At 43.0% G+C, this 26,503-nt stretch overlaps 1 pseudogene; it reads left to right on the top strand.

The window, feature by feature from the left end:
- The first annotated feature begins 1,686 nt into the window (after nucleotides 1-1,686).
- LOC127780177 (cysteine-rich receptor-like protein kinase 44) lies at nucleotides 1,687-26,503 on the top strand (annotated as a pseudogene).

Raw genomic sequence — 26,503 nt, 5'->3', positions numbered from 1 at the left:
TCAATTAATTCCAATATTGGCATATATTGGCACACACGGGTGCGATGTTTTTGACCGGAAGGAAAAAGTTCAAAAAGCACCAAAACATGATTTCTGGATATATTGGACTCTATTGGGTGCGTTCGTGGCAAAAACTCAGTTCGTGATTCGCGCGCGAACTTTTGTCAATTAATCCCATTATTGGCATATATTGGCACACACGGGTGCGATGCTTTCGACTGAAATGAAAATGTTCAAAAAGCACAAAAACATGATTTTTGGACATATTGGGGTGTATTGGGTGCGTTCGTGGCAAAAACTCAGTTCGTGATTCGCGCGGCGAACTTTTGTCAATTAATGCCAATAATGGCATATATTGGCACACACGGGTGCGATGTTTTTGACCAGAAGGAAAAAGTTCAAAAAGCACCAAAACATGATTTTTGGACATGTTGGAGTGTATTGGGTGCGTTCGTGGCAAATACTCAGTTCGTGATTCGCGCACGAACTTTTGTCAATTAATCCCATTATTGGCATATATTGGCACACACGGGTGCGATTCTTTCGACTGAAATGAAAATGTTCAAAAAGCACAAAAACATGGTTTCTGGACATATTGGAGTGTATTGGGTGCGTTCGTGGCAAAAACTCAGTTCGTGATTCGCGCACGAACTTTTGTCAATTAATTCCAATATTGGCATATATTGGCACACACGGGTGCGATGTTTTTGACCGGAAGGAAAAAGTTCAAAAAGCACCAAAACATGATTTCTGGACATATTGGAGTGTATTGGGTGCGTTCGTGGCAAAAACTCAGTTCGTGATTCGCGCGCGAACTTTTGTCAATTAATGCCGATTAGGTTAAATAGCGACGTTGATCTAGATTATATAAGATATCTACCACTCTATGAAACTTCCAGCGGCTTGATTGTCTAGATATTGTTATTCTTTTCATACTTAGTGCTGCATCAGTTAAGTTTGATCTATTAAGTCGTGCTTAGAAAATCAATCTCTAGCCTGCCTCCTGGTTGCCGATTAGGGTCGTATCGGGGTTTCAGCCGATCTTATCTGATTTAGCTATATTTACTTCACATGCTTAGTTGACATGTTAAATCCGCCCTTTATGTTAAGATATTATTGCATTTAAGTATATTAAGCTTTTGTTTGGTATATCCTACTTGCTTTAACATCTTAACATAGAGTTGTATCGGAGTATTAGCCGATACACACTAGATCTATCTGATCGGCTATACTATAAACACATATAGTCTTGTTATTAGTATATGTTTCAATCTGAGCGATTTATACTGTCTCGACATGACGACCGATCTATCCCAATTACTTGATTTAAGCATATATCGATATAAGAACTATATATCGTTAATATCTACAGCCGATCGAATAGATCTAGTTCTTTATTGTTTATTTACAACCGCCGATCGATTCACATACGACATCGGCTCAAAGATAAATGATATGTCATCGGCATCTAGCCGATCGGCTATCATTTATAGATTTAATTGCGGTTCCTTTCTTTCTATCTCTTGTTGATTGCAGGATCAAATCAACTGGCACGCTCATACATCTGAAGGCGAGCTTTGGACCTGCACTGGAGTTAAGCAGATCTCCCAGGCCTCGTGTTTTCTGTCAACACGCTTTTGGCATGCCCGGTGGGACAAGTAAGAAGTCAGCAAGCAATTCTTCCTCATGGCTGAGAAACCACCACTGTCACCATCCTCGGCTAGCCCGGGCACTGTCAAAGAAAAGATTCAGAAGTTAGGATTGACCAACGTCCATGAGGCAAACGTCGTGCCTATTGATCCAGAAAAGTTCACTCCTGAGCAAAAGAAAGATTTTGAGGCAATGATGCAGCAAGCACGAGATCAGTTCCTGAATTCGTTTATGCAGACTCGCAAGGGAACATTTGTTCAGAAGTACAAATTAAAAGTGGTTTCTGATGATCCTGGAACTGATTCTTCTAAGGATGGAGATGGGAAGCAAACTCCAGACGGCTCAGCTCAACCGAGTGACAAAGGCGCTACCGACGGATCTCTAGGAAATCAAGGTGATGGTGCTCAAGGATTACAGGGAGGAGATCTTAATCAGAATAATGATGTGGCACAAGATTTTTTCAACAAATTTCCAAGACCGGATTGACTACGCCGTACATCATGCTCTGATCAATCAGTCTAGGGTGTTAGTCAATACCTTATCAAACATGATGAAGTCAATAGCCGATGGTTCAGTAGCTGAGCATCAGGCTGCAGGCCCAGTTTATTTGCAAGGAGGTGTCTTTCCAAATTATCGGTCCTTGATCACCGATGTTTAGCCATCCATTCAGGCGGTTCCCTCAGTTACACCAACAACTCAGCCGACGACGCCAGCATCAACTCCCCTACCTGCGTTGTCAGCGATGACGCCAGGCCAGCTGGTGAATCCTCGGTTGTTGATGAGAGAACAGCCACAACATAGTAGGCAGGTTGCGAATCGGCGGACCCAAGATCCGGTTGCTGCCATGTTTCTACCACCTCAACCTATTGTTGATCCAATACAGCAGCAGCCAAGTCAGCAGACACCCCCAATTCAACAAGTTGTACAACCGATTTAGCAACAGGTCATGCAACCAGCTCAGCAAACACCACCAAGGCAGCAGCCTCTGTAGCCGATTCGGCAGACGCCGTTAAGACAGCAAGTCGTTCAGCCGATTCAGCACCAAGGTTCAATAAGCGCATTGGCCGGGTTTGCAACGCCTGGCGGTCAGCCTGTACAACAATTTTTAAATCAAGTTGTCCCAGAACACTTGGTTCACCACGTACGGCCGGATGGCACAGTAATGCCTCAAGTCGTTCCTGAGCACTTAGTACGTAACATCCAGCCGAACCTTCATAATTACCAAGGGGGCAACTTGAATTATCAATATCAGCCTCAGGGGGCCAACTCAACCTCAGTTTGCTTCTCAGTATGGTCATTTCGAGCCTGTGCAACAACAGGCACAGGGAGCAGCTCAGCAACGACCGTCGGCCAATGTGATTGCTGACGTAATGAGGGAACAGTTCGGACTTAAACCTAAAGAGACTGGAAGCTTGTATCGGCAGCCTTATCCTGAGTGGTTTGAGAGAGTTCCTCTTCCCAATCGGTTTAAAGTTCCGGACTTCTCTAAATTGTCGGGACAAGATGGTGTGTCAACTTATGAGCACATTAGCCGATTCTTAGCTCAATGTGGTGAAGCGTCGGCTATGGACGCTATGAAGGTTAGGTTGTTTCGGTTATCTTTGTCTGGATCGGCTTTTACTTGGTTTTCATCTTTGCCGTATGGGTCGATCAATAGTTGGGCCGATTTGGAGAAGCAGTTCCACAGCTATTTCTACAGTGGGGTCCACGAGATGAAATTATCTGACTTAACAGCGACTAAGCAGCGGTATGATGAACCTGTGCACGAGTATATTCAGAGATTCAGGGAGATGAGGAATAAATGCTTCAGCTTGAGTTTGACTGATGCCCAGTTAGCCGATCTGGCCTTTCAGGGTATGATTGCTCTGATCAGGGAGAAATTCTCGTCTGAAAACTTTGATAGCTTGTCACATCTGATATAGAAGGTAACTTTGCACGAGCATAGGTCTGCGGAAGTCAGGAAAAGCTCCAAGAAGGTTAATCATGTTTGTCCGTACATGTATGGGTTGGATGATGAGGAGGACGATTCTGAAATAGCTGCAGCCGAATGGGTGAGAAGTAAAAAGGTCATACCATGCCAATGGGTAAAAAGTTCTGGAAAAGAGGAGAGGTATGATTTTGATATATAACCAAGGCTGATAAAATCTTTGACTTATTGCTCCGAGAGAAGCAAATTTAACTCCCTGCTGGTCATACGCTTCCATCGGCTGAGGAATTAGGCAAGAAAAGATATTGCAAATGGCACAATTCTGGATCTCATTCTACTAATGATTGCAAGGTTTTCAGATAATAGATTCGGGTGGCCATTGAGGGAGGCAAAATTAAGTTTGATGATTCTAAGAGGCCGATGAAGGTGGATGGTAATCCTTTTCCTGTTAATATGGTGCATACAGCTGGCCAAACAGCCAACAGGGCCCGTGCAAGGGGTTTTCAGGTGAGTTCGGCTAAGATTATTAATAAATATCAGAGGAGGTATGACAAGCAGCAGGAGAAGCATCATGAGCAATACGATGATGGTTTTGATCCTCATTGGGGTTGTGAGTTCTTTAAATTCTGCTGGAATGAAGGTATGAGGCTGCCATCTATTGAAAACTGCCCTGGGTGCAGTGACATCGTCGAGAGCTCAAGCCGATCATATAATAGGGGTAATCTGCTAAGGCAAACAAGAGTTTCTGTCCATCAAAGATTGGGTCCGGTGAATCACGATCATGGCCAAGAGGACAATGTAATCAGGAAGAATCAGTGGTGCCCTTCGGGTATTTTTACAAAGAATCAGAAAAGAAGGGTTCAAAGGTTGAGGAGTAGGGAACATTTCCAGGAGGTCGAGCAAGAAATTAATCATCGGTTGAAGAAAGCAAAACCAAGGCAGGAGTGGCGAGTTAAGAGTCAGGTTCCTGTAGCCGATGATGTTGCAACCGATGAGGCAAAAAGGTTGGCAAAAGGGAAAAGTATTATAACGGCGTCAGTTAACATGGCTTTCACTTTGCCAGCCGAATTTGGGATCGACCGAGCCGATGTTGATGAGGTGGAAGAGGAGTCGGCTAAGTTGGTTCTATCACCAGAACAGGCAGCCTTTGAAAAGCCTGGGGGGAAAGAGAATCGGCATCTTAAACCATTGTATGTGAACGGCTACGTCAATGGGAAGCAGATGTCTAAGATGATGGTTGATTGTGGAGCTGCGGTAAATTTGATGCCTTATGCTATGTTCAGGAAGTTGGGTAGAAATGCTGAGGATCTCATCAAGACAAATATGGTGCTCAAAGACTTTGGTGGCAATCCATCGGAAACTAAAGGTGTTCTAAATGTGGAGCTGACAGTCGGCTGTAAGACTATTCCTACTACGTTTTTTGTCATCGATGGGAAGGGTTCTTACAGCTTGTTGCTTGGAAGGGACTGAATTCACGCCAGTTGTTGTATTCCTTCGACTATGCATCAATGCTTGATTCAGTGGCAAGGCGACAAGATAGAGATTGTGCCAGCCGACAGGTCAGTTAATGTCACCAGTGCCGATTTAGCTCTTTGGGAGATGGATGGCCTTGATTGTTTGTCTGGAAAAGTCTGGGATGGAAATTTTCTAAAAGTATCCGATTCTGATATACAGCCACTTGAAGATGGAGAACCCAAGCTATTACTTTGAGGGCGTTGTGGAGGGCTCAAATGTCTACACCAAGGACGCGGTAGATGATCTCGATGACAAGCAAGGTCAAGGTTTCATGTCGGCTGATGATTTGGAAGAAATAGATATAGGTCCAGGCGATCGGCCAAGGCCGACATTTATTAGTAAGAATTTGTCTCCAGAGTTTAGAACCAAGCTGATAGAGCTCTTGAAAGAGTTTAGAGATTGCTTCGCTTGGGAGTATTATGAGATGCCTAGACTCAGCCGATCGATCGTTGAACATCGGCTACCTATCAAACCAGGGGTTAGACCACACCAGCAACCTCCGAGAAGATGTAAAGCCGATATGCTCGAACCTGTCAAAGCTGAAATTAAGCGATTGTATGATGCTGGTTTTATTCGTTCTTGCCGATATGCTGAATGGGTTTCTAGCATAGTTCCTATCATCAAGAAGAACGGAAAGGTGAGGGTATGCATTGATTTTAGAGATCTGAATAAAGCTACACTGAAGGACGAATATCTAATGCCAGTGGCCGATCAGCTGGTTGATGCTGCGTCAGGAAACAAAATTTTGAGTTTTATGAATGGAAATGCAGGATATAATCAAATCTTTATGGCTGAAGAAGACATCCATAAGACAGCTTTTAGGTGTCCTGGTGCGATCGGCTTGTTTGAGTGGGTTGTGATGACTTTCGGCTTGAAGAGTGCTGGCGCTACATATCAAAGAGCTATGAATTATATTTATCATGATCTAATCGGCTGGTTGGTCGAGGTGTACATTGATGATGTGGTTGTTGTGTCTAAAGAAATAGAAGATCACATAGCCGATTTGAGGAAGGTTTTTGAGAGAACAAGAAAATATGGATTGAAGATGAATCTAACAAAATGTGCTTTTGGCGTATCGGCTGGCCAGTTTTTAGGATTTCTTGTTCATGAGAGGGGGATCGAGGTGACTCAAAAGAGTGTTAATGCGATCAAGAAGATTCAGCCTCCGGAAAACAAGACAAAACTGCAAGAGATGATCGGCAAGATAAATTTTGTTAGAAGATTTATTTCCAATCTGTCTGGAAGGTTAGAACCTTTTACACCATTGTTGAGATTAAAAGCCGATCAGCAGTTTATTTGGGGGGCGGAGCAACAGAAGGCTTTGGATAATATTAAGGAGTATCTTAACTCTCCTGTTTTGATTCCTCCACAGAAGGGGATACCTTTTCGGTTATATCTGTCGGCCAGTGAGACGTCAATCGGCTCGGTTTTGATTCAGGAGCTCGAAGGAAAAGAAAGAGTTGTGTTTTACTTAAGCCGTTGGCTCTTGGATGCGGAGACTAGATATTTCCCTGTGGAGAAGTTATGCCTGTGTTTATACTTTTCATGCACAAGGTTAAGGCGTTATTTATTGTCCAATGAATGTACTGTCATATGCAAAGCCGATGTTGTCAAGTACATGTTATCGGCTCCAATTTTGAAAGGAAGGGTTGGAAAATGGATATTTTCCTTAACTGAGTTTGATCTGCGGTATGAGTCACCGAAGGCGATTAAAGGGCAGGCTGTAGCCGATTTTATTGTTGATCATCGTGATGATTCAATCGGCTCACTTGCGATTGTGCCATGGACTTTATTCTTTGATGGATCGGTGTGTACTCATGGTTGTGGTATCGGTCTAGTTATAATTTCCCCTAGGGGGGCATGTTTCGAGTTTGCTTATACTTTTAAACCTTATGCGACTAATAATCAAGTTGAGTATGAGGTAGTGCTCAAAGGGTTGCAATTACTTAAAGAAGTTGAAGCCGATACCATTGAGATCATGGGAGATTCTTTGCTAGTAATCAGTCAATTGGCAGGAGAGTATGAGTGCAAGAATGATACATTGATAGTCTATAATGAGAAATGCCAAGAACTGATGAAGGAATTTCGATTAGTAACTTTAAAGCATGTATCTCGAGAACATAACATTGAAGCTAATGATTTAGCCTAAGGAGCATCGGGATATAAGCCGATGATCAAAGATGTTCAGATTGAGGTTGCTACCATAACAGCCGATGATTGGAGATATGATGTTTATCGGTATTTACAGGATCCATCTCAATCGGCTTCTAGGAAGTTAAGGTATAAAGCATTGAAGTATACACTGTTGGATGATGAGCTTTATTATCGAACGATCGATGGAGTGTTACTTAAGTGCTTGAGTGCCGATGAGGCCAAGGTTGCAATCGGCGAAGTCCATGAAGGGATATGTGGTACTCATCAATCGGCTCATAAAATGAAATGGCTACTTCGACATGCTAGATATTTTTGGCCGACAATGTTGGAGGATTGTTTCAGATATTATAAAGGCTGTCAAGACTGTTAGAAATTTGGAGCGATCTAGAGAGCGCCGGCATCGGCTATGAATCCTATTATTAAGCCATGGCCATTCAGAGGTTGGGGGATTGATATGATTGGTATGATAAACCCACCATCAAGTAAAGGACATAGGTTTATATTGGTGGCGACTGATTATTTCACCAAATAGGTGGAGGCGATTCCTTTGAAGAAAGTTGATTCTGGGGATGCAATACAGTTTGTTCAAGAGCATATAATCTACCGACTTGGTATTCCTCAAACTATTGCAACTGATCAAGGTTCAATATTTGTGTCCGATGAGTTTGCTCAATTCGCCGATAGCATGGGTATCAAATTGTTGAATTCTTCACCGTATTATGCACAAGCTAATGGGCAGGCCGAGGCATCTAAGAAAAGCTTGATCAAGTTGATTAAGAGGAAAATTTCTGATTATCCTCGGCAATGGCATACTCGTTTAGCCGAAGCATTGTGGTCTTATCGGATGGCTTGTCATGGATCAATCCAAGTTCCTCCTTATAAGCTTGTTTATGGGCATGAAGCTGTTTTGCCATGGGAAGTTAGAGTTGGCTCACGCCGAATAGAGTTACAAGATGGTCTGACAGCCGATGAGTATTATAACCTTATGGCCGATGAAAGGGAGGACTTGGTTCAATCGCGTTTGCGAGCTCTTGCTAAGGTGACTAGAGATAAGGAACGGGTTGCCCGGCACTATAATAAGAAAGTGGTGCCTAAGACTTTTTCGGAAGGTGAACTTGTATGGAAATTGATTCTGCCGATTGGAACTCGGGATAACAAATTCGGCAAGTGGTCACCGAATTGGGAAGGACCGTTCCAAATTTATAAGGTTGTGTCTAAGGGAGCATATATGTTGCAAGGGCTTGATGGTGAAGTCTATGGGCGAGCGCTCAATGGAAAGTATTTGAAGAAATATTACCCAAGTGTTTGGGTTAACGCATGATCGGCTAGTATTGCCGATGTATGTCATCCGATGTGTTTACATCGCCTTGAGATGGCCGATATGGTTATATCGCCCTTAGTTGTTTTTCCTGGTGTAATCAGTCGTGGTTTGCCGATGTACAATGGCCGATATGGTTATATCGCCCTTAGTTGTTTTTAAAATTTTATCAATGCTTTTGACATTGTAAAATTAGGGGGGCACATATATATGCACGAGATACAGTTTAGCGAAGTTTTGAGCAAATTTGGAAGTTCGATTAATCGGCATACGGATTGTCAGGATACACACTAGATCTATCTGATCGGCTATGCTATAAACACATATAGTCTTGTTATTAGTATATGTTTCAATCTGAGCGATTTATACTGTCTCGGCATGACGACCGATCTATCCCAATTACTTTTGTCAGGGTTATGGATACCACATACCTAATAGTAGTTGACTAAATCTCGGCAGGACCCACCACATACCAAGTCCTATACGGAAACAACCTACGGATATAGGAGGGAGTTCCGGATAAGGAAAGACAACCAGAGTTCTACATGGAAACGACAAGGACTACTCGGATTGTATCCATATTGGTTTCCCTAGTTCTCCTTGGACAAGGGGACACCTATGGGTATAAATACAAGCCCCCCTAGAAGGACAATACACCCATGACAATCAACACACGCCCACCAGAAGCCACAACATACAAGCCTACGTAAGCCAAGACACGCCGCGGGATATCGACTTCAGGGATAGGCATGGCTATTCCCCTACGGTGTCTCCGGATACCGTCAGGAGATACGAAAGCACTATCTCTGATCTCGCCGGGCACGGATTCGAGGAGGAAGACTACCATGTTGTCGACTACGAGTCAGACCTTCAGACCGACATGTCGACAACAGTCAGATAGGCTACCCACATATTGTACTGGTGTGATTATGGTGAATAAGAGCAATACCGGCTTCGGCCAACAGGATGTAGGGTTATTACCTGACAACTCAGGGGCCCGAACCTGTATAAAAATCCCTGTCTCCATCTCTTTTACCTCAGTCTCGCGTATATCCTAGCACCGACGATCCCCATACTGTCCAAATACCGTAGTCGAGACATCAAACGTCGACAGTGGCGCGCCAGGTAGGGGGATTTCGGTGCTCTAGGATTTCGACGAGATGGGTTCAAAAGATGGATTCTCCAACAACAAGCTACTCGACGACTTCAGCTGTGGAGATCTAACCCGACCGGAGCATGTCTTCCGACAAAATCGGAATTGGTCACCAGTAACTCGATCTATCAAGACATCGCCGCGACGAAAGACATCAATACAAGATCGTCGATCGCGAGATTTCGTCCCCAATCGACCATCTCCGAAATCGACATCTGTTGCCAGAATTCTAACCGGATCAAATCAGGATCGGCATCCACTACGCACAACTACTTGTAGCGCGTGATTCCCAAGAGGGTAGGCCTGCTCGTGTGTTCATCATCTGCCGACAAATCTCTGAGGACCTGGAGTTGAGCGCCACATTGATCTGTTCATTGGCCTGCACCGTAGTCGGACACTGGAATTCAATTCCAAGTCAACAACCTGCCTGCTCGTCCCGATGACAAAAGGCAAAAGCAAATCAGTATATATACGGGAATATGTACATGTGGCCCCAACAATAACCCAACAGTGCACCTGCCCATCAGGCCACATTACAAATTCTAAGGTATTTTAGTAAGATTAATTTCTTAATTGATCTACTAATTTCGTAGATACATCCGGCATGTATCTACACAGGTACGTAATATTTTATATGCAATTTATCGTACCTATTCAGACCATACAGCATTGTCAGATCTATAATTTATTACGTTTACCTAGAGCATGTTTTTTATACAATATATATTGCGCGAGAGCTTCCGATGTTAGGCCAACTACGGTCTAACACTAGGGGCTCGCTCTGTTTTCTTCTGTATAAATCATGCTTGTTTACGGTTTACATAATGCCTGATATTTACATCTGCTTGTTGTATCCTGATAATACTAGAAGATCCATGCAGTTTTTTGAGTACATACTCGATATTCTCTGCTATATGTCTTGCCTTCTAGAAAATATTTTTTAGGAACAATTGAGCACTTGAGTAGGTTGTGGTCGAGTACACTCCATTATTGAGAACATTCTCGACAAATGCGGAGTTATCGCACCCAACCTACCAACGAAGACCGACGACCTACCTCATAGCACCGGCCATGGCTGGACTACTCGAGAAAAGGTTGTTAACGGATAATTCCTCGCGAACGTCGTCGGCTTGATCACCCGACATGATTGCGAACGGACATCCGGATATGCTATAAGTTGGGTACGTGAGTCATGCTGGCCACATGAGATACACTTGCAATAAACCAACTCTAGCACTTCCATTGGTGTTCGAGAGATAATTCTGCTCGCTCACTGGTTCTCGCACCAGTACCTAGCAATCTCTCGCACCGCAAGTTCCAATGGTGTTCGAGAGATAATTCCGCTTGCACACTGGTTCTCGCACCAATACGTAGCAATCTCTTGTACCGCAACTTCCATTTGTGTTCGAGAGATAATTCCGCTCGCACACTGGTTCTCGCACCAGTACGTAGCAATCTCTCGCACCGCAACTTCCATTGGTGTTCGAGAGATAATTCCGCTCGCTCATTGGTTCTCGCACTAATACGCAGCAATCTCTCGCACCTTAACTTCAGATGGTCGAGGTACGACTACGGCAACGTAGCGGTCCTCGCACCACGACTTTAGATGGTTGAGGAACAGCTACGACTGGTCTTCGACCGGCAGCGTAGCGGTCCTCGTACCACGACTCCAAATGATCGAGAGATACCTACTCACCGATTCTCAACCAGTTGATCGTAGTGATCTCTCGTACATTTGCTTCTAGTGGTCGAGTTACGACTACTGCCTGGTCCTCGACCAGTGATGTAGCGTTTTCTCCCACTACTTCCACTTAAAGTGGTCGAGTGACGACTACTGCCTGGTCCTCGACCAGCGACGTAGCGTTTCTCCCACCACTTCCACTTCAAGTGGTTGAGGTACGACTACTGCCTGGTCCTCGACCAGCGATGTAGCGTTTCTCCCACTACTTTCACCTTAAGTGGTCGAGTTACGACTATTGCCTGGTCCTCGACTAGCGATGTAGTGTTTCTCCCACTACTTCCACTTTAAGTGGTCGAGTTACGACTACTGCCTGGTCCTCGACCAGCGATGTAGCGTTTCTCCCACTACTTCCACTTTAAGTGGTCGAGTTATGACTATTGCCTGGTCCTCGACCAGTGATGTAGCGTTTCTCCCACTATTTCCACTTCAAGTGGTCGAGTTACGACTACTACCTAGTCCTCGACCAGCGGTGTAGCGATTCAACAAAGTTGATAGCAGGTACACAATATCGCCAAGTGTTTTACCCAGAGATCCCTTACCACGACGACACCTAGCGTTGAAACCTATCCTACTATCCCTTTACGCTGTCTTGACAAGGCCTCCGAGGAACCTAAGGGATGTTCGGCTGGGGACGCCCAGAGCCGATAAGGCCTTGTCGGATCCTGTAGAGACAAAAGACCATGTAAGATCTGGTCGGGTAAAAGTTCTCACCATGTATATTAACCAAGCCGTGTAATCGGAAATTGACTTTTCCAACTTCACGGCTGGGGGCTAGGATCAGTGCTTATTCAACCAAGGCAGGTCAAGGGTCCAAGAGCCTTATCCTCTGAGAACGATTCTCCGACGACAAGGCTGGGGGCTAGGGAGAGTGTATGACTCTACAAACTGACTGATCGAAGTCGGTAAGAGAGAAGACGCTCATACACAAAACTTGGTCAGTAAATTTAATTCATTTTCAATTTACCATACATATTATAACATGTCACCCTTTGAGCATTCGCTCGGGGGCTCTTTCTATTTGATATTCTTTTCTGAGTATTGATTTCAGGAAAATTCTATTCGACATTGACGAAGGCTCCATGTCTCTATGGTTCTACACCAAGATCGACTAAGGCGAGTACGACAAATGTCGACAAGGCTCCGTCGCAGACTCTACGCCTTCTCGATCGCTCGAGAACGGTTGCTGGATCTCAACAAGGAATACTGAATGAAGAGATGGTGTACCCGCCGAGATAAAATTTCTTGACTTTAATCCAATTTCTCGATTACAGCAAGACGGGAGACTTAGTCGTACGCTCCGTACATTCTCGGTCGACATCAGAGATTGACATAGACAAACCCTTTTGGTCCCTGCACGAGGCTGATAAAGGAAGTCTAACGTTATCTTTAAACTCACCGAGAACGGTCACGTGAGCTCGATAACAGTGCCTCCAAAGTCTGCGGTTGAGAATATGAACTCGTTCATTTGCATCGAAGTCGGGGGCTACTATCAGGGTTATGGATACCACATATCTAGTAGTAGTTGACTAAATCTCGGCAGGACCTACCACATACCATGTCCTATACGGAAACAACCTACAGATATAGGAGGGAGTTCCGGATAAGGAAAGACAACCAGAGTTCTACATGGAAACGACAAGGACTACTCGGATTGTATCCATATTGGTTTCCCTAGTTCTACTTGGACAAGGGGACACCTATGGGTATAAATACAAGCCCCCCTAGAAGGACCATGGAAGACACCCATGACAATCAACACACGCCCACTAGAAGCCACAACATACAAGCCTACGTAAGCCAAGACATGCCGCCGGATATCGACTTCAGGGATAGGCATGGCTATTCCCCTACGGTGTCTCCGGATACCGTCAGGAGATACAAAAGCACTATCTCTGATCTCGCCGGGCACGGATTCGAGGAGGAAGACTACCATGTTGTCGACTACGAGTCAGACCTTCAGACCGACATGTCGACAACAGTCAGGTAGGCTACCCACATATTGTACTGGTGTGATTATGGTGAATAAGAGTAATACCGGCTTCAGCCAACAGGATGTAGGGTTATTACCTGACAACTCAGGGGCCCGAACCTGTATAAAAATCCCTGTCTCCATCTCTTATACCTCAGTCTCACGTATATCCTAGCACCGACGATCCCCATACTGTCCAAATATATCGATATAAGAACTATATATCGTTAATATCTACAGCCGATCGAATAGATCTAGTTCTTTATTGCTTATTTACAACCGCCGATCGATTCACATACGACATCGGCTCAAAGATAAATGATATGACATCGGCATCTAGCCGATCGGCTATCATTTATAGATTTAATTGCGGTTCCTTTGTTTCTATCTCTTGTTGATTGCAGGATCAAATCAACTGGCACGCTCATACATCTGAAGGCGAGCTTTGGACCTGCACTGGAGTTAAGCAGATCTCCCAGGCCTCGTGTTTTCTGTCAACACGCTTTTGGCATGCCCGGTGGGACAAGTAAGAAGTCAGCAAGCAATTCTTCCTCATGGCTGAGAAACCACCGCTGTCACCATCCTCGGCTAGCCCGGGCACTGTCAAAGAAAAGATTCAGAAGTTAGGATTGACCAACGTCCATGAGGCAAACGTCGTGCCTATTGATCCAGAAAAGTTCACTCCTGAGCAAAAGAAAGATTTTGAGGCAATGATGCAGCAAGCACGAGATCAGTTCCTGAATTTGTTTATGCAGACTCGCAAGGGAACATTTGTTTAGAAGAACAAATTAAAAGTGGTTGCTGATGATTCTGGAACTGATTCTTCTAAGGATGGAGATGGGAAGCAAGCTCCAGACGGCTCAGCTCAACCGAGTGACAAAGGCGCTATCGACGGATCTCTCGGAAATCAAGGTGATGGTGCTCAAGGATTACAGGGAGGAGATCTTAATCAGAATAGTGATGTGGCACAAGATTTTTTCAACAATTTCCAAGACCGGGTTGACTACGCCGTACATCATGCTCTGATCAATCAGTCTGGGGTGTTAGTCAATACCTTATCAAACATGATGAAGTCAATAGCCGATGGTTTAGTAGCTGAGCATCAGGCTGTAGGCCCAGTTTATTTGCAAGGAGGTGTCTTTCCAGATTATCGGTCCTTGATCACCGATGTTCAGCCATCCATTCAGGCGGTTCCCTCAGTTACACCAACAGCTCAGCCGACGGCGCCAGCATCAACTCCCCTACCTGCGTTGTCAGCGATGACGCCAGGCTAGCCGGTGAATCCTCGGTTGTTGACGAGAGAGCAGCCACAGCATAGTAGGCAGGTTGCGAATCGGCTGACCCAAGATCCGATTGCTGCCATGTTTCTACCACCTCAACCTATTGTTGATCCAATACAACAGCAGCCAAGTCAGCAAACACCCCTAATTCAACAGGTTGTACAACCGATTCAGCAACAGGTCATGCAACCAGCTCAGCAAACACCACCAAGGCAGCAGCCTCTACAGCCGATTCGGCAGACGCCGTTAAGACAGCAAGTCGTTCAGCCGATTCAGCACCAAGGTTCAATAAGCGCATCGGCCGGGTTTGCGACGCCTGGCGGTCAGCCTATACAACAATTTTTATATCAAGTTGTCCCAGAACACTTAGTTCACCACGTACGGCCGGATGGCACAGTAATGCCTCAAGTCATTCCTGAGCACTTAGTATGTAACATCCAGCCGAACCTTCATAATTACCAAGGGGGCAACTTGAATTATCAATATCAGCTTGATTGGTACTGGGCTGCGGTTTGCATCCCCTCTGTTTGGAGCATATAAGTCAAACTCCAGGCCCTTTCATGAGTATCTAGAGATCGCCCAAATCTCATAGACTGTGACTAGCAGTCGAACTCATATAGGTGTGTTCCTTCTGAGACGTTCTGCAGGTCAACATCTCTGCTTAGAAAAGCCACTCGGATCACATTAACGAATAAGCCATCCTACCATGCAGAGTAGAAGAGAAGTACATCATGAAAATGAGCCCTTTTTAAGGGTCTCTTCTCTCAACCACACAATAGTTTGTTTCGCCATCCAAATTCACGGATCTCCGATCACAATGGACAAGTTTCCACTATTGTGCAACCTTAGGTGGGTATCAAGCCCATTTCCCTCGATGCACTGTCTATCACATTACGTGGTAGCCCCTTGGTAAACTGATCTGCCAGATTTTTAGCCGTTTGGACATAGTCCAATGCTATCACTCCGGAATTTTTCTGCTTTCTGACAGATTTCAGTCTTCTTTTGATATGCCTAGATGACTTCATGTTATCCTTTGAACTATTCACTTTAATAATCACTGTTTGATTATCACAGTTTATTAGGATAGCTGGCACTGGTTTTTCAATCACCGGCAAATCCATCAGGAGTTCACGAAGCCATTCGGCCTCAACTGTCGCAGTATCTAGTGCTGTAAGTTCTGCTTCCATTGTTGACCTCGTTAAGATGGTCTTCTTGCAAGACTTCCAGGAAACAGCGCCACCTCCAAGTGTGAACACATATCCACTTGTGGCTTTTATCTCATTAGCATCAGATATCCAGTTTGAGTCACTATACCCTTCCAGTACTTTTGGGTACCCGGTATAGTGAATTCCATAGCTCATAGTGCCCTTTAGATAGCGCATTACTCTTTTCAGAGCCTGCCAATGATCATCTCCCGGATTTGAGACAAACCGGCTCAGCTTGCTTAAAGCAAATGAGATGTCAGGCCTCATTGCACTAGCCAAGTACATCAATGAACCAATGATTTGGGAGTATCTCAATTGATCGATTGCTATTCTTCGGTTTTTCCTTAATAGCACGCTAGGATCATAAGGAGTAGAAGCTGGCTTGCAGTCACTATATCCAAAGCAACTCAAAACCTTGTCCACATAGTGGGATTGCACAAGTGTAATCCCACCCTCATCTCCTCTCAGTAGCTTAATGTTAAGAATAACATCAGCCTCTCCCAAATCCTTCATTTCAAAACTCTTGGGCAGAAAGTCCTTGACCTCCTCAATCACATTGAGGCTGGTTCCAAAGATCAATATGTCATCGACATACAAGCACAAGATCACTCCTTCTCCCCCACCATAGCGATAGTACACACATTTGTCAGCTTCGTTCACAACAAAGCCTGCAAATGTAAGTGTGGTGTCAAACTTCTCATGCCTTTGCTTAGGTGCTTGCTTAAGGCCATACAAGGATTTCAACAGTTTACACACCATTCCCTCCTGACCTTCTAGTACATACCCATCTGGTTGATCCATATAGATCTCCTCCTCCAGCTCTTCGTTTAGGAAAGTTGTATTAACGTCCATCTGATGGACGAGAAGACCATGAGAGGCTGCCAGAGCAAGTAGTACTCGAATCGTGGTCAAACGGGCAACTGGTGAGTAGGTATCGAAAAAAATCCTCGCCTTCTTTTTGGGTATAACCCTTGGCCACAAGCCTTGCCTTGTACTTTTCAATTGTACCATCAGGCCTAAGCTTTTTCTTGAAAACCCATTTGCATCCTACAAGCTTGCACCCATATGGACGCTCAAAGACTTCCCAAGTACCATTAGACATAATCGAGTCCATCTCACTGCGTACTGCTTCCTTCCAGTAGTCAGCGTCAGGAGATGAATATGCCTCTTCTATGGTTCTTGGAGTGTCATCCACGAGGTATATAATGTAGTCATCTCCAAAGGATTTTGCAACCCTTTGTCTCTTACTCTTACGAGTATCTACAATGTTATCCTCCACAGGATTTCCCTCAGGCGTTTGATCATTGTGTTCTATCGGTGCAAAGTGCTCATGGGGTATGACAGTTTCTTGACTAGAAGTGCTAGGTGTATTTTTCATGGGAAATTCATTCTCAAAGAATGTAGCATCTCTGGACTCAATAATTGTACCAACACGCATGTCGGGTACTCCAGAGTTTACTATTAAGAATCTATAACCCACGCTGTGAATAGCATAACCAAGGAACACACAATCAACAGTATTTGGTCCAAGTTTATGCTTTTTGGCTATAGGTACATTTACCTTGGCCAAACAGCCCCATGTTCATAGGTATGAGAGATTTAATTTCTTCCTTTCCCATTCCTCGAATGGTATTACTTCCTTATGCTTCATTGGAATTTTATTCAGGACATGACACGCAATCAAAACTGCCTCACCCCACCATTCCTTGAAATGTCCCGCAGTGTCTAACATGGCATTCACCATCTCAGTTAGAGTACAGTTATTTCTTTCGGCTACCCCATTTGATTGGGGTGAATAGAGAGGCGTCCTCTCATGAATAATTCCAAACTCTTCGCAAAAGGATGTAAACTCATTGGAGAAATACTTTCCACCTCTATCAGACCTCAACCGTTTGATTTTCCTTTCAAGTTGGTTTTCTACCTCAGCTTTATAGGTTTTAAAGTAATGCAATGCTTCATCCTTTGTTTTCAATAGATAAACATAACAAAATCTAGTGCAATCATCTATCAGTGTCATGAAATATTTCTTTCCCCCTTTAGTCAACATGCCGTTCATTTCGCACAAATCGGAATGAACAAGTTCTAGAGGTGCCAAATCCCTTGCCTCAGATGCCTTGTGAGGTTTGTGAGGTTGTTTCGATTGAACACAAGTATGGCACTTGGAAACTTTGACCAAAGTGAATTTTGGAATTAAACTCATGTTAGCCAAGCGCGTCATACAACCGAAATTTACATGACAGAGTCACGAATGCCACACATTGGACTCATCATTCTCGCTACTATGGTTCACAACATTATTATTATTACACATGTCATCCAAAGAAAAGCGGAACAAGCCTCCGTTGTCATAACCTTTTCTAATAAAAGTTCCATATTTAGATACGACACATTTATTGGATTCATCTAAAACCTTCTCTACACAGTAGAAAGCCGCTAACTAGATTCTTCTTTATTGAAGGGACATGCTGCACGTTCTTCAGCTGCACGGCCTTTCCCGAAGTAAACTTCAGATCGACCGTACCAACACCATGAACAGCCGCAAGTGACCCGTTTCCCATCAACAAGAAGGAACCTCTCTCGACCTGATAAGAAAAAAACAGGGAAATATCAGCACATACATCAATATTAGCACCAGTATCAACCCACCAATCAGGTGAATGAAAAACAGAGAGAACTGTAGGTAATAATTTACTGTACCCCGATGTTCCTCCACCCTCGCTAATGACCATGTTGGTAGACTTCCTGTCTTTGCGCTCAGGACAGTCCTTGGCCCAATGCCCAGACTTGCCACACACAAAGCAGTCTCCCTTTGCCTTTCCCTTGCCTTTCTTCTTAAAATTGGTTGTAGCCTTGGGTTTGACATCAGGCTTGACTTTCTTGTTGTTATGGGATGCATGAGGGTTCTTCTTCTGTACCATATTGGCACTAGAACCTCCCTCAACCTTTTTGCCCCGGTTGTCCTTTACCCTCGCCTTCTCTTCAACACCCAAAGAGCCAATGAGATCAGAAACACTGAACTCTTATCTCTTGTGCTTTAGAGAAGTGGCAAAGTCCGACCAAGAAGGTGGCAATTTGGCAATAATGCCACCCGCCACAAACTTGTCCGGCAACTCACAGTTGTTGTTCTCAAGTTCCTTAGCCAGCATCTGAATCTCATGAGCTTGTTCTACTACAGAATGGTCATCGACCATCTTGTAGTCATAGAACTACTCCATGACATACAGCTCGCTGCCGGCGTCGGGAACTCCGAACTTGGCCTCAAGTGCATCCCACATGTCCTTCCCTGAAGGCATGTGCATATACACGTCCACTATATTGTCAGCGAGTACACTGATCAATGCTCCACGGAACAGGCAATCCGAAGCCTTGAACTTAACCTCTTCCTCAGGAGAGAGAGGTGGTTCACTTCGTTTGCCCCGTGAAACATAGAAATATTGCATCGCTGTCAACCACAGTAGTGCACGTGCTTTCCACCTCTTATAATTAGAACAATCAAAAGCATGTGGTTTCAGTGCAGCAGCAAAACGAACTACCGAAAATGACCTATCAGGTTTTTGGATTGTTGGAAATATAGTCATATATCGGCATATTTTAATCCAAAATATTAAGACAATAATCATGGCATGAACAATGTGAGGTGATCTAGTGATAAAATCAAACATAAACAGGAGCATGCTTAAGGTAGAATAAGCATCATCATCATACATAGAACGCAATTGTACTACGACTAACAGAAATATCAAAAACTAAAATAACAGTAGAGGATTATACCCTGTGAAAGTCCCTCCGCTGGATTGTGAGGCAGAACTGCCTCCGTTGGTGTTGTAGTTCTGTGCACTAGCTCCCGGTGCGCCAGCTGCAGGTGCAGGTGCGGCAGATATGGTGATGCAGACGTACGGTCGACGACGAACAGAAGACGAGGAGCAGTCGTGCGAAAGCACTCCCCAAAAACCTGATCACCCGCCTACCCAGTGCAGATCTCAGGCGAAGGTGTGGTTCCGGAGGCCCTGCTCGTTCTGATCTCTCGTGCGCGCAAGCGATCAGAACCGGGGAAGCAGACAGAAGCACCACAGGCAGCGGCGGCGCATGGAGGAGGAAGAACACCAGTGTTTGGAAAGTAACCGAGCGGATCTGATCGAGTTCCCCCTTTCCTTATGGCGCAGGAGAGAGATCTGCCCGTTGCCGCAGTAACGACGCGATCAATACCCAGCGGCGGCGCGCGGAGGAGGAAGAACACCAGTGTTTGGAAAGTAACCGAGCGGATCTGATCGGGTTCCCCCTTTCCTTATATCGCAGGAGAGAGATCCGCCCGTTGCCGCAGTAATGACGCGATCAATACCCAGCGACGGCGTGCGGAGGAGGAAGAACACCAGTGTTTGGAAAGTAACCGAGCGGACATTGTTTGGAAAGTAACCGAGCGGATCTGATCGGGTTCCCCCTTTCCTTATGGCGCAGGAGAGAGATCCGCCCGTTGCCGCAGTAACGACGCGATCAATGGGTATTGAATCACCTGCCCGTTACGGAGGCAATCTCAGGGTTGGATTCTGATCCGTTGCAAGTTACAGAGGCAATCTCGGGGTTGGATTCTGATCCGTTGCAAGTTACGAAGGCAATCTCGAGGTTGGATTCTGATCCGTTGCAAAAGGATAGAGGCAGGCGCAACGCCCGCCCCAGCGAGCGTGTGGCTTTCCGATCCCCACCTCAACCGGTCAACAGGGAGCCTCCAATAACTCCCTATTGAAGTTGAGATACTCCTCGTTTAATTCCCAGGGTGGTATTATTATCTTTAACATTTATTATGGGCCTTTGAGATTTAATAGAAAAATCGGGCCTAGCCCATTTATTCTAACACAAGTCAAGCTCATGATTAGACCATAATAAAAACAAAATGCTAATGTACGAGCTGGCAACGGAAAATCCTTTTACAATTTTCGGAAGCATATTTGAACTTTATAATCACACACTATCTAACCCTAAACTTTACCATGCGCTTGTAGTGGATGACGTGGCAATGCATTGTAAGTTTGAGAACAAATTTTTAAATAAAAACAGTATTGAATTCAAAGAATTATTTTACAAAAGTATAATCTTTCCAACCAACATTTACAACTTGAATAAATTTCCTACCATAAAATATGCTATACTTGGCAGGAAAAAAATGTTCTTATATCTGAATAAAACCTTATCGATACTGGGGTTAGTTTTAGTATAGTCCAGGGATTAATTTTGTAGAATTGAAATACATGTGAAATTGCATGCGTTTGAAATTGTAAAATATTCAAAGTACTTCAAACAATTGTTGAAAAAAAATCTCAGTTGGAAAGCATAAGTGCATTTGAATTTTAAAACCTAAATAAACTTAGTGTGGCAAAACTAAATCTATTCCATGCACAAAAAATGGTTTTTATCTACATTTTGAAGTAGTTTTTATCTACATTAACCTTATTTATACATTATTAATTGTTTTTAAGCATTTACTTTTTTTACAAATAGATAATATTCGGGCCAAGGTTGGCAACTTAATTGGCAAGTAGACGGCATTAAATGTTTAGAATTAATATCTGGTTTTACAGTATAATTTTAAGTTTCAAACTTTCACGAAAGTTCAGGTTGTAAAGTGAACTCTTAGTACAGTTAGTACTAGATGAAAATGGCATGTTAGTTTTGTGATCTTTTTGTTTAATGGAGTAATATCGAATCATGGATATGCGGTGGTACATGTGAGGCTGAAGTCAACTACGTCAGTTTAACCGTGAGTTGGACTGTACATAAATAATTGAGAATACTATCTTAAAAACAAACAAGTGGGAAAAAAACTAATAATATATTTTGGAGGTCAAATAATTGGAGGCAAGATCTTTTCCTGATATAGAATTTGCCCTGATGGCAACTTCCAAGTCCTGATAGAGAGAATTTGGAAATTCCATGAAGCTAAAATACTGAGGGCCTGTTTATTAGATCGATCCCTGGCAAAATTTTACACCCTACCATCGAATGTTTGAACACATGCATGGAGTATTAAATATAAACGAAAAAAATAACTAATTACACAGATTGTGTGTAAATTGCGAGACGAATCTTTTAAGCCTAATCGCGCGCTGATTTGACAATGTGGTGCTATAGTAAACATTTGCTAATGACAAATTAATTAGGCTTAATAAATTCGTCTCGTGGTTTACATGCGGATTCTGTAATTTGTTTTGTTAGTAGACTATGCTTAATACTTCAAATATATATCCGTATATCCGATGTGACACGCCAAAACTTTACACCCTTAGATCTAAACACAGCCTGAGTTTGATACTGAGAAGTTTGAACTTTCCGTTGAAATCGGGAATTATAGACTTGTCCATGCATGCATGCATGACTTGTGTTCAGCCACTGACAAGTCCTTTTCAATAGCCTAAAGTGACAACCAGGCCAGGTCAAGCTTAGGAATATAGTATATATATTGGACTCAGCCATTCTATTGTCTTTTTTTCCGGTTAATTACATTTGACGCGGGAGTATTAGTTTGTGGTACTCCCGAAATCAAATATATAATTGATCGAAGGAAGCAGTAGCAGTATTTACATCAATATTACGTGGATTTAGCCTAAAAGTGGTAATTGCTGATTATTCCTACAAATGCCGTGATGATTTTCTGTCTACTGATTGAAATATGAAATATTTGGTCAATTTAACCCTCAATAAAGCTGCACTCAAATGTTCAGACGCGATTAAAAACACCAACTTTGCGGTAGTCATCGCACTGGTGATTACAGGGTTCGTATTGGCTATACTGTCGCTTGGATTTCTTATGTGGAGAAAGGCACGGCGCGGCAAAAAAGGTAACTGATCCTTGTAATTATACTTAATTTCTCAGTATCTAACAGACAAAACGTTTTAGGATCCAAATCCTGACTGCTCTCTTATACTCCATATTGCTCATATGGCTTCTCCATTTTGCAGTCAGGGTGCTTGATGAGACAGGTGACTTCATCACCGGATGTCCTACTTATCCTTTCGAGATTATTAGAGCAGCTACGAATGGATTCTCTCAGGAGAACGAAATTGGGCGAGGTGGATTTGGCATTGTTTACAAGGTCATAATGCTCTACAAATCTTTAATGAAACATGCATCAATGCCAAAAGTGCGAAAAACAAATAAGTATATTGTCGTACAAACTACAGTTCAAAAGTATTGGCACTTGTATTAGGATTTTCTACACGTGTGTGTGCTTGATAAGGCTCTTTAGGATTTTTTTTTTTAATTAGGATTTCATCGGAACTAGATAAATTACCCTAAAATCCTGTAAAACTTCTGCATTTCAAAGGAGCCGTAAAATTAGCTATTTCTATTCTGAACCTGCCAAATCCGTTTTATGAAAACTAACTAATAAAAAGAACAGCTTTGAACTCACTGACGAATTTCTGATTGAGTTTATCAGGGCCAACTGCCAAACGGTCAGGAAATTGCTGTGAAGAAGCTCTCAAAGGAGAACACGGTTCAAGGACTGAAAGAGTTCATGAATGAGGTTGACATTATCTGTAAGCTGCAACACCGCAACCTCGTCCGTCTTCTCGGCTACTGCATCCACTGTTCCGAGAGACTGCTCGTCTAAGAATATATGAGCAACAAGAGCCTAGACGCCTTTATCTTTCGTATGTTGCTTTTAAAACCATTCACCATTTCATTAGTGCTACGATTGCATTTTGTCAATTCAATAATTAACATCACCCAAAACTTAAGGCAATGAAAAAAAGAGCACAATATATATGCATATGCTTAAATAGTTGTAGATTAAGAAATTGTGAGTTAATGTAGAGGCTAGATAGATTTCCATTATCGAAAAGAAAAGGAATTGTCTGACCTCGGAATTTGCAAACAGATGAGAGTGGGCGTGCTATGTTGAGCTGGAAAATGAGAATGGACATAATCTTAGATATTGCTAGTGGGCTGCAATACCTTCACAAGGACTCAAGGCACACCATCATCCACCGAGATCTTAAGGCAGCCAATGTTCTCCTCGACGCAGACATGGTGGCTAAGATATCGGATTTTGGGATTGCAAGGCTTTTCAGCCACAGTGGTGGCAATCAGGACTGCACGATCACTGACAGGGTTGTTGGAACACCGTAAGCAATGCAACTATATAGACAATTAATTACGGATAAATAACCATGTGTTTTAGCTCGAAATTTCTTTTTGGTTGTGTGTACATCTGATGGATGTAGTGGCTGGATTTTCAGATCTCAATATCTGAAAAAGCTCTAAATATCTTCCAAACCTTCATCAGATTATTTATTGACCGATCTTATCCTCCAATTGTAGTGGATACATGTCACCAGAGTATGCAATGGATGGTAAGTTGTCATTCATGCAAGACGTGTATAGTTTCGGCGTTCTACTACTGGAGATCATCAGTGGCAAGCACAACCAAGGAACTTCGAGCCTTATAGCACATGTAAGCAGCACATCTCTCCTGCATGCATTTGGGGGCATACGTTGAATAGAAAATACTTCCTCCGTTTCATATTATAAGACTTTCTAGCATTGCTCATATTCATATATATATACGACTTTCTAGCATTTCTTACATTCATATAGATGTTAATGAATTTAGGCACATATATATGTTTAGATTCATTAGCATATATATGAATATGAGCAATGCTAGAAAGTCTTAAAATATGAAATGAAGGTAGTATATATTAGCTAGAATTAATTTCCGTGAGGCCTTGTTCAACTAATCCCTTTCATATATAAGTGGATTGAGGGGGATTTGGATTTATTGCACACCTATTGTAGTGTGGAATTATTCCCCCTCAATCCCCTCCAATTTCTCCCTCTTGAGGATTAGTTGAACAAAGCATGAGAGAGTTGTGTGCAGGGTTTACAGTTTACATTTTCAGAACTGAGTTTTTAAAATTCCTGAACTGTCGGAACTCGATTTCCGAAATTAAGAGTTTCAGACATTTCGATGCGCGTCCCAAACAAAGTAAAACTTTTGATAAAACTAAGAAGGTAGCTGGCCAGAATGAGCGGGCATGCATCATAGGCTACGTTTGATATACTTATAAGTAATAGGTCAATTGTGTCGAAATGTCGTACTATTTGTTATATAACAAAATATAGACATATGAATTTTATATCGTTTATGTGATTATAAACCAGACGTGTAGCTTATAATTATAGATTGTTTCTATTTATAGGAAAGAAGAGCATAGAGCTCGAGCTAGAGAGGGGAAGATGGAGTGGGTATATAGTGATGGATGCATGGAGGGCGATATGGAGGGGTCCTTTTTTTTAGTTTCTCTAAGTGGTTTAATTGAAAGCCAATTATTAGAAGTTTTCTCCATAGGATTTGTAAGATTTTTATTAAAATATGTGACATGTCGCGGATTAAGATTTTTCTAAAAGTATATTTGATGGTTGAAAATAATATCAATAGGTCATCGATCTAAGTGAAAACCGTTGGCTAGATGTTTTGTTTTTTCTTTAGATTTTATAAGATTTTTCTAATTTTTAAAATGTGACACGTGGAGGGCTCTAAAAGGTGACACATGGCGACTTTGTATTTTCTAATTTTTATTATGTAGAATGATTCATGATGGCATATACATGTCAATTTTTGTAGCGTTTCACTGTTGTTTGGTTGTTGGTCTATGTTGAAATTACATATTTTAAATTTTACATAGTAAAATATGAGTAATATAAATCCGGACATACTCACGTATTTATAAATAGAAAACAATTCAAGCAAATTAAAAATCGGATATTATTTGGTTGTCATGTAAAGAATAGGTGGCAGTTCAAATAACGTATTTTAAGTTTTTATAGTAAAATATTGGTAATCTTGACCTTAAATTATTTACATGTCTAATTATGAAATAACAGTTCAAACAAACTAAAAATAGATATGAGTAAAATTAAGTAAAAACGGAATGTTAGCTTAACTACCATACAGCGAAAAGGGAAGAAACAGGGAGAAGGGATCTAGGGGAAATGAGACGAGACAACACACTGAGTAATATATGCATACGTACGGCAGGAGAGGAAGGATAGCTTTTTTCTTGAGATAAATCGAATTGGCCCACCAGTTTAAGTTATATGATTATTTTAATTTATTATAGTGTCACATGTTGACTTAGGAGAGTTCATAGGAGTCCTACGTGACGATTTGAGAGGGTTTGTAGGAAGTTTAATTAATATATTTTTAGTATATAATAGATAGATAGATAATAGATAGAAAATATATTCTTTTTTTTTTTCTTTCAGACATGGAGGCTATGGGAAGACGGCAGGAACCTCGAGCTCCTGGACCCCGCCGTGCGTGGCGAGTGCACCGCCAGCAAGCTGGAGCAGGCAACGACGTGCATTCAGGTCGGGCTGCTGTGCGTCCAGGAGAGCCCGGACCAGCGGTCGCCGATGGCCGACGTGATCCACATGCTGTCGCGGGAGAAGGCGCTGGGCCAGCCGCGGCGGCCGGTGGTGTGCACACCGATGAGACGATCGCCAGCAGCCGTCGTCGATGATCTCGGCGTGCAGCAGACAACCACCTGCGGCCATAGTGGGCGCCTGACCATTACCGACCTCGAAGCACGATAG

The sequence above is a fragment of the Oryza glaberrima genome, chromosome 7 (genome assembly GCF_000147395.1).
Source record: "Oryza glaberrima chromosome 7, OglaRS2, whole genome shotgun sequence".
In the NCBI taxonomy this organism is placed as follows: Eukaryota; Viridiplantae; Streptophyta; class Magnoliopsida; order Poales; family Poaceae; genus Oryza; species Oryza glaberrima.
Note: the sequence above shows the minus strand (reverse complement) of the source record. Positions and strands in the feature narration are given on the sequence as shown.